The sequence below is a fragment of the Phaenicophaeus curvirostris genome, chromosome 3 (assembly GCF_032191515.1).
Source record: "Phaenicophaeus curvirostris isolate KB17595 chromosome 3, BPBGC_Pcur_1.0, whole genome shotgun sequence".
In the NCBI taxonomy this organism is placed as follows: Eukaryota; Metazoa; Chordata; class Aves; order Cuculiformes; family Cuculidae; genus Phaenicophaeus; species Phaenicophaeus curvirostris.
Window position 1 is genome coordinate 57,127,611 of NC_091394.1, and position 9,756 is coordinate 57,137,366.

The window sequence follows — 9,756 nt, forward strand, 5'->3', positions numbered from 1 at the left end:
GCTGGAAAAAAAAACCAAACTTCCCAATGACAGTCAGATGCCTCCTGGTGGAACATTATCCAGTATCACAAAGCTGCTGTACATCCTGAAAACAGTTTTTAAGACTGCTTAAATTGTCATTAAAAATACACACCTAACATTTAGGACTTCAACAAGCTAATTGTTTAAAAAAAAAGGAAGAAATAATCACGATTACTGACAGCTATAACAAGCAATATCTATTTAGAAATCATGAAAGTAAAAGCTCTTGTAATAGTAACAACAAACCTTCTACGCTATGTGATTCAGGTGCTACAGAATTGGAGTGCTATTTTAGATGCTCATGCTAACTATATGCTACTTGGCCTATGATATGACAACAACTGTTAAGTAACACAACAAAACACTCTTCTGCCCACATCCTGCCTTTGTTTCCCTAGAAATCAGCGAGAAGAGCTGTTGTTGTGCAATTAAAGACTCCTAGACAGAACATAAACCATATAAAGCCAAGGGACCTGTCCTTTGAAAGGAACACAATTACTTGGGACTGAAAAAGCAACCAGATAAAACAGACACATACCTCCAGTAAAGCACAGATGTTAGCAACCAAGACAAAAGCTGTCCCTTCTCCAGCTACTTCTTCTACTTGAGATTTAACCTGCCTGGCATTTTTTTTCTTTACTTCAAAAAAATGCAGGCTTTCAGTAAACCTTATCTCACATCTAATAGCTCTATGCTTACAACTCAGATGTGCTATGACACTTTCATTTGTATCCTTCATGCAGGATTCCAAACATCCCACGTCACTATCAAACCACTTGCTCTAAGCCTACTGGGTTCTAGAATTACTTTTTAAACCTAATTCAAAGGTTTTACTGGCAAGCTCTGGATTGTTTCCTCAAACAATGTTTAAAAACAATAATTCCACTGGTCATCTTGCACATCCTAGAAACACTGCAACTCCAAATTCAGCATTTGTTTTGCAACTGTATGCTGAGCAAATACTACTTGAAGAAACTCTGAAGTGAAATGCAATACTTGATAGAAATTCTAAGCCTTAATATTTTATGTCACCTTAACAAAACACACAATATCTTTAATTTCCAACACTGCGCAACTCCTAGAAATAAATGTTATGCACCTGAAACAAACCAGATCTTTATATCCTAATCTAGTGTAACTTGACCCTGCCAGGGGGGTTGAAACTAGATGATCTTCAGTACCCCTTCAAACCCAAACTATTCTATGATTCTATGATCCTTTCTTTACTAAACACTATGCAAAACTAAGCCAGAAGTCCAAAGTCAGCCTTCGTTAAATGCCTCTTCTAAGCAGAGGACTCCCAAGTCTTTCTGCCAAAAGATTGCCCTTTAACCAGAGAAGTTTACTCCTGCTCCAGTGTCACCTTCCCACTCTAGAACTCCAACGTGGGAACACACCAGAATCTGTAGCCTGAGTTACCACGGTGACTCCTGATGTCACCTTGACTATTTCAGAGCTGTGGAGTTCAGAGCTTGTTTGGTTTTTTGTTTTACCTGCTATACAACGACTGCTCAGCCAGTGCTTTCTCCTCACAATAATGGACAAGTTATATTTTTGTGCTCAAATTTAAAGGACTGATAAAATTAATTGAGAAATAAGTCACATACCAATAACAACCACAACATACAAGTAAAATTCTACGCCTTCTCCAAAGCCCAGAAGTCCACCCTAATCTTCTCAAACAACACAGCAGTGGCAACTGCTTTAAGAGGCTGCATTAAGCAGGCCTGAAGGCTCTCATTAACATCCAGTGTACAAGAATTAGTCCCAAAGGAATTGGAGCACAGTAGTTCTTTCCTGATGTCTTAATGTAATTATACGCATAATACTTAGTATAAACTACATCACTTTACTCCCTAGAACTCCATAAAAGAAAATCAAACAGTGTGATCACACTTCTGCAAAGCAGATATGTTAAAAGAATTCTATATCTAAAAAATCCACACTCAGCTGAAGAAGACGAAGATCAACTTATGACCCTATTGGAAGATTCCTATAGTGCCTTACGCCAGTCTCATACCTGACTATTAATTTTCAAAGCAAGACGGCACATAGTTTCTTCCCACTTTTGCTTTGAGGAATTTACATATTAAGTAAGTAAAATAAATAACATTCAATGATGTTTGCATTCAAGAGTGCCAAGTGCTACACAATTCAAGGCATTTTTCTTACAGAGAGCTAATTCATGATCAGCTACAGAGAATAATTTTCAGTTCATCAGGGTAAAACAGTAGATCTCTGCAGCATTCCTGCTGAAAATGGGAACAAAGCAGGAAATGAAAATAACAGGTACACACGAAGACATTTCTCAACCAGCATCAGTGACTGTTCTCAGGTGTTTGTCACCATGCACTAAAGACTCAGATGAACATTCCCATGCTACATAACTATTGCAGAATTGCTTTTAATGTATTTGTATTATGGAACTCTTAAACCCCCTGGCATAAACCTTTCTGGAACAATGCACGTAAAAATTTTCTTGCCTATACTGATTTTTGGGAGGATCTTTGGGAAAAAAAAAGACCTCAATTACTAACCACATCATGCAGCAGGAACTTCAAATTTGGTCTTTGTGTTACTGTTTCTTCTTTCAAGTTGGCCTAAAGAAAGGCATAAGAAACATGTTTTTTAGAGACTTCCACCTGCACTGGTATCATGCCTAAGAAACCTTCAGCTTGAGAAACACAACCAAGTGACTGCTCTGCTCTGGTCCAGCATAGGCAAAGGTCTGGCAGTCTGGTTCTATTCTTAGGCAAAAACCTCTTCAAAAGGAGCTGCTGCAGCTTAGGGCAGTCACTGACATCAAAACAGAAGACTGAGCAATAAAAAAAAAAAATCACCAAACTGCCAAGATTAAGACAATAAAAATGTCAAGATTTAATAAACTTATAAACAAAGTACTGAAAAATTGGAGCTGGCTGGTCACATACCTAAAGCAAGTCATAACGAAGTCTGCAACTGGATGAAGAAAACCCAGACAGAAAGCCAATGAGGGGCAGAAAGATTTTTACAAGAAGAGTGGAGTGAAGATTAGGGAAGGACCCTAATTCTGCACAGACCCCATGATAACATTTGGCCACCCAGAATTACATACCCTTTTTATGCTTCTAAGATTTCAGGTTGTTTTCCTTACTTCAGACCTCCCAACAGCATAAAATTGTTTTTTCCTTGCATTTCTGTAGGATGCTGACTGTTGTAAAGAACATCTGGCTAAGTGTCCATCTCCAAAGCCCTCACTGAGGCTCTCTGACCTCACTCACATACTTCTTACATTCCTATCATTATATTATACTTATTTACACAAAGTCAAAGTACTAATAGACCTTTCATACATTTGTCCATCTACACATCCCAAATATTTTTCAAACTTTTCCCAAAAAATCAGGAAGGAGTTCTTCAGAAGACAACTCCATTTATCCAAGCCTGATTCTTTCAGAGAGGGTCTGCCCAGGATCCTGGGGGGAGGGAAGGAAATGTTTCACACATTACAATTAATTTGCAGGAATAATGAATTACGGTTAGAAAGACATTCTCACAACATACTCTCATTTTTCACTAACTTTAAGCATAGCATTTTTTTGCATAGCATCTTAAAACATTCTTTCTAATACAGAAGGCATATAGTCAAGAGGAACTAGGTATCTTCATTAAGTCACTAAGTGCTGACTATCACTACCTATGTCTTTTTTGCACTCATCTCAAAGTTTACTGCTCATCATCAGAACAAACCTTAGTTCCTTTTCAACTATGCTTCTTAACTTCTACTTGACAGGAGTAAAAAAATACCCACTAGGAGAACAGTAGCTACAACAGGCACTGGTAAGTAATGCAAAGACACCAGCACTCTCCACTCACTGCAGCAGTTCTAGTAATCCCATCTCTCCTCTCATGCAAACCCTGAAGATGTTTTCCTCAGCCTTCCACCAAGAAAAATGAACAGCACCCTCCTTCCACAACAGGAGGTTTTTCTTTTTTCCCTTTTGCCGTCAAAGACAGACGACAGAGCTGTACAAAGGAGACCCAGGCTGCTGACTGCACATCAAATAAATGCCAAGATTCCTCCCCCCTCCACCCTCCCTTCCCCTTCCTCCAACTTCACTGCGAACCGCTGACAGCTGCCAAGGCGGGCGGGTGTGGGAAGGCAACAGTGGAAAGACAAGACCTGCACATGCACAACAAGAGGGCGGCCCGAGGTTTTAGGCCAAGAAACCCATTAACCCCAGACTTCAGCTCAGCTACAGGCAAACGTGACCCTGGGACACCTCCCCCGAGCAGATAACAAAGAAAACAGAGAGGAGGAGGTGACTGCCCCGGAGCGAGTTCCTGCTCCTCCCCTTATGCTGCTCCCAGCCAAAACAGAGACCACAATGTAAACAGAGACAAAATGTGCGTTTATTGCGGAGCTGGGGGGCAGGGGCAGCCTTCACTTTCCCTCCTGCCCGTTCCCAGGAACCCCCACCAATTCCTGCGGCTGCCGACCCACCGTGCTCTAAGATTACCGTGCATTTTGCGCACTTTATTGATGTAAACGAAGTTATTTTCCCCTCGATCCTACCACAACACCTCTCCTCCTGACAGAAGGAATGCCCTTCCTCAGCCCATAGGTTTTCCTCGGAACAAAACAAAACGTTTCGCTTTCTCTGAAGTGCCGCGGCCTGGAATACGCAGTCCCCAGAAGACCTTTAAGTTATAAGCACTCGGGGAAAAAAAAAAAAAAAAGAATAAGTCGTAAGGTCCCATCCTCGTTGTTTACTCACAGGCCGTAAAACAGACGTCACGAGAGGAGGCAGGGGGAACGCTGCCCTCACCTTGCTTCTACCTCCTCCCCTGCCCACACCTCAAGGCTGGAGCCTTCTCTGTGGCCCCCACACCCTCACACCTGCCCCAGGACCCCGGCGGCTCCACCACTCCCCTCCCCTCCTCCCAACCCTTTTCGGGCCAGAGATTATTTATTACGCAGGCGGCGAAAGGACGCGGGGGGGAAGGGGGGGGTGGAACGATCAGGCAGAGAAGGGCGAGGAGGAGGAAAGAACTGCGGAGGGCGTACGCACACTCTCCCCGTCCCATCCCTTCCCACCCCCGTCAGCTGCACGAAAACAACCTCCCCCCCCCGGCCCCGCGCCTGCGTGCGGGGCCTACGGACAATGGGGATGGGAGCGACCGGGCACGGGAAGTGGGGCAGGGAGCTGGCTCCCCACCCCCGGCCCCCCGCAACTCACCCACCCGGCCTCCGTGTCCCGCAGCGCAGCTCGGTGCGACACCCCGCGCGACTTGTCCCTCCTCCTCCTCCTCCTCTCACCCCTTGTGCCGCGGGCAGTGGCCGGGGGAGCGGGTCCGGCGCCCCTCCCGCACCGCGAGAGCCCCGCGCGCCGCCCGCCGCCGTTTGTGTTGGTGCGAGGGGGAGGCGGGGCCCCCAACAGCTGAGAGGATGTAAACAGAAGGTCACGTGATCCTGCCCTGCAGGCGGCCGGGTCCACCCCCTCCGCTCCGCGGGGGATGGGGAGGGCGGGACAGGAGCGGCTCGAGAGTGGGCGGGGCGAGCCCTGATTGGTCGCTCGTTGCCAACGCGAGAGCCAATGGGAGGCCGGCGTTCGCGGGCTCGTCAGCAGTCGCTTGGGCAGGGGGATCCGCCTCCTCGCGGTACCGCCCGGCCCCGGGCTCTGCCTACCTGCAGCGGGGTGGAAGCTGCCTCCGGGGACCGGACCCCACCGGGCCGCGATGCCTCTCTCGCTATGTAGACTCATAGAATAGTTTGGGTTGGAAGGGACCTTAAAGATCATCTAGTTCCAACCCCCCTGCCATGGGCAGGGACACTTCCCGCCAGACCAGGCTGGCCAAGTCCTCATCCGGCCTGGCCTTGGAACACCTCCAGGGATGGCGCAGCCACAGCTTCCTTGGGCAACCTGTGCCAGTGCTTCACCACCCTCATTGTGAAGAAATTCCTGCTTATGTCTAGCCTAAATCTGCCCCTCTTCAGTTCATACTCATTGCCCCTAGTCTTATCACTGCAAGCCTATGTGAACACTCCCTCCCCAGCTTTCTGGTAGCCCCATCAGGTACTGGAAGGTCACTATAAGATCTCCTGGGAGCCTTCTCCAGGCTGAACAAGCCCAACTCTCTCAGCTTGTCCTCATAGCAGAGGTTCTCCAGCCCTCTGATCATCTTTGTAGCTCTCCTCTGGACCCGTTCCAACAGCTCCATATCCTTCTTATGCTGAGGATTCCAGAACTGGACACAATACTCCAGATGAGGTCTCACAAGAGAGGAATAGAGGGGCACAATCACCTCCCTCGATCTGCTGGCTACACTTTTGATGCAGCCCAGGATACGTTTGGCCTTCTGGGCTGTGAGCGCATATTGCTGGCTCATGTCGAGCTTCTCATCAATCAGCATCCCCAAGTCCTTCTCTATAGGGCAGCTCTCAATCACATCATCCCCCATTCTGTATTGAAATCGGGGATTGCCCCAACCCAGCTGTAGGACCTTGCACTCAGCCTTGTTGAACCTTAGGAGGTTCTCACAGTCCCACTTCTTCAGCTTGTCTAGGTCCCTCTGGATGACATCCCATCCTTCCAGTGTGGCAACTACACCACTCAGCTTGGTGTTATCTGCAATGTCCCTGCCTCTCGTGGCAGGTGGACAATTGTCTCTCCCCGTGAACCACTGGGGAAGGAAAACAGGACAGGGTTCTCAAAGAAAGGGGGAGTGAGAGGGAGCAGCAGAATTGCAGGAGGACAAAGGAAGACACGTGGCTTCTTAATCCTGTTTTTTAAAAGAATGCCTGGTATCCACCCAAAATTGTTCTGCTTTCACCATGCCTCCTGCTTTTATGGTGTTTTCACTTTGGACAAGCAGAGGCAGTGGGGAGGCCAGGGTCTCCTCACATCCTGTGTGCTATGGCCTCTCACAAGGGTCATACAAGAAGCAGTTACTCTTACAAAAACGTGGGTTATTTTTTTAGGCTAAAGTAGAGTTAAGTTTCATCTAAGTAATTGTAATTTTTAAAGTCAGACAGAATGTCCCTCTGAGAGCATGCTTTCTTTCAGAATGTTTTTTCCAGACACTGTTCATTCTTTGAAGATGGTAATATCTTGTGTGAGCTATGATCTGTGATGAACAGATGTGTCTTCCTCTGTAATCACCTCTGTTTGCACTGCCTCCCTGTCTTGAATGCAAGGTCTGTCAGAGAACTGGAGCCTAAGTTATTAACAAGAGTTTTGAGTCTTGTGAGGTTGATGACAACATTAAAATTAGACCTTAGAAAGTAACAGAATATGCATAAGATTTGTGGGAAAATTTATACATATGCATGTAAGTGGGAAATATATTCTGTAATAGCTTTTTTCCCATTGCACATGAATGATGGAGATCGCTCCCTCATGTTGCCCAGGCCTGATTAAAGGCTGCTTGCTTTCTGAAACTCTAAAACAAGTCTAAGAGAGTTTTATTTACTGGCATTTTCAGTATCAAGGAGAGCCAGAAAGTGGCACTGGCCCTTCTGAAAGAGGGGGTTCCAGGCTTTGGTGCAGCTGATACTCTGAAAGATGAGATAGTTTGACAAACTACAGAGAGGAAGTGGGATTCCCAGGGAATTTGAGAAAAGAGGAAGTACTGTGGAAGGAAATGGACAGGAGTAAGGAGAGACTGAAACAGCCTGGGGCACCAGTAGCAGCTGGTGAAGCCCAAGGTGATCAGTAAGTATGGGGACATTCTGAGCCTTGTTTTCAAGTGTGGTTTGTAAGGCATCATCTGGTGTTTGGTTTCAAAGGGGGCTGGAGGAATGATGTGGGATTTGGGCAGTCAGAGTGAGGAAAGTATACTGCTCCTGGTGTTTTGAAGAATTAAAAGTACATAGGTGTCAGGACTTGCAGCAGCTTGGCTAATCAGTTCTCCATTAAGGAAAGGAATGGGAAACACCCAAGATCAGTATCAGAAAATGGATGATATTCACATTTCCATTACTTCCATCACTTCCATCACTTCCTAGACCTTCTCGTTTATGACTAACACACACTCATTGTCTGTCAGGCATGGTATGCTTAATGTGTATTCACTCAGGACAAAAGTTATGGCCGTATTTTACTTATATTTCAAGAGAACTTTTCAGATTGCTTTTCCCCTGTAAATTACCATTTTATGCCTGAACTGATACAATTTTTTTCCATATAGAGGGGACATGCAGTTAGGAAGGTCATTCTGCCATCTCCTCTCAGAGCTGAGAAGAGGCTTCAGCATTCAGGTCTAGCAGAAAATTTGACTCAAGCATGTACGATTCTCCAAATCTGGTCTAACCTGTTATCTGTTATCTAACCCATTGTCAAACCAGAAGTAAGGTATATGTTTTCTGTGGCAGTATGTAACTTCTGCATCTTGGTGACAAAGATATTTATTATTGCATTATTTTGAATTTTAGATCTGCATAATTTGAGCAATCTTTTGAGTATTAGTTAATAGTCTCAAAAAACATGTCTTAACATGGCAGTCCCATCAAAGCTGGGTATAAATTGACTAAGTTAAAAACCCATGTAGAGCACTTCTTAATTGAAGCACAGTGAACATCCTTTCACTCTCATAAAACAATATATTGTGTAGGCTAAGATGCCCCCAAAATTTCATTATTATGTAAAAGTTTGTTTGTTTGTTTGTTTTAAATGTCTCTGCAGATTATAGAATCATAGAATGGATTAGGTTGTAAGGGACCTTAAAGATCATCTAGTTCCAACACCCCTGCCATAAGCAGGGACACCTTGCATTAGATCAGGCTACTCAAGGTCCCAAACAACCTGGTTGGGGTTGCAGGGAGGCGACATCCACAATTTCCCTGGGCAACTTGTTCCAATGTCTCAAGAGCCTCATAGTGAAGAATTTCTTCCTAATGTCTAATCTAAATCTTCGCCCTTCCAATTTAAAGCCATTTCCTTTCATGCTATCACTGCATGCCCTTGTAAGAAGTTTCTCCCCAGAAACTTTGTAGGCCACCTTCAGGTACTGGAAGGCCACTATAAAGTCTCCTCAGAGCCTTCTCTTCTCTAGGCTGAACAGGCCCAACTCTCTCAGCCTGTCCTCATAGTAGAGGTGCTCCAGCCCTCTGATCATCTTTGTAGCCCTGCTCTGGACCCATTCCAATAGCTCCATATCCTTCTTATGCTGAGGATTCCAGAACTGGACATAATACTCCAGGTGGGATCTCACGAGAGCAGAGTAGAGGGGCTGAATCACCTCCCTTGACCTGCTAGCCAGGTTTCTTTTGATGCAGCCCAGGATATGGTTGGCCTTCTGGGCTGCAAACGCATGTTGCTTGCTCATGTCAAGTTTCTTATCAATATGCTTCTCTAAGTTCTTCTCCACAGTGATACTCTCAATCTTGTCATCCTCCATCCTGTATGGAAACTGCAGATTGCCCTGACTCATGTGTAGGACGTTCACACAGGCCCACTTTTCCAGCATGTCCAGGTCCCTCTGGATGACATCCTGTCCTTCTGGCGTCACAAGTGAACCACTCAGCTTGGTTTCATCTGCAAACTTGCTGAGACTGCACTCGATCTCACTGTCTGTATCATCGATGAAGGTATTAAACAGCAGTGGTCTCAGTAGGGAGCCCTGAGGGACACCACTTGTCGTGGATCTCTATCAAGTCATTGACCACTACTCTCTGGGTGCATTTATGCATTATGTATTCTTTTGATACTTTGTCCAGTTATTTTTTTCATGATCATGCAAATAAAGACACTGAAC

The 9,756-nt window shown here is 45.3% G+C and overlaps 1 protein-coding gene and 1 long non-coding RNA gene across 2 annotated transcripts in view; both read right to left on the reverse strand.

The window, feature by feature from the left end:
• The window catches only part of PCMTD1 (protein-L-isoaspartate (D-aspartate) O-methyltransferase domain containing 1), a 44,652-nt gene extending 41,232 nt beyond the window's left edge, over window positions 1-3,420 (reverse strand). Inside the window, exon 1 of the mRNA XM_069854085.1 lies at window positions 3,324-3,420. The gene's annotated coding sequence lies outside the window, so the exon portion shown is untranslated. The remainder of the gene's footprint in view (window positions 1-3,323) is intronic.
• A 971-nt stretch (window positions 3,421-4,391) lies between these two features.
• Window positions 4,392-5,297, reverse strand: LOC138719118 (uncharacterized). The gene is made up of 2 exons (XR_011337179.1): window positions 5,241-5,297; window positions 4,392-4,717 (listed from the first exon to the last, which is right to left on the reverse strand). It is a non-coding gene; the product is annotated as an uncharacterized lncRNA (long non-coding RNA).
• Between the last annotated feature and the right edge of the window lie 4,459 nt (window positions 5,298-9,756).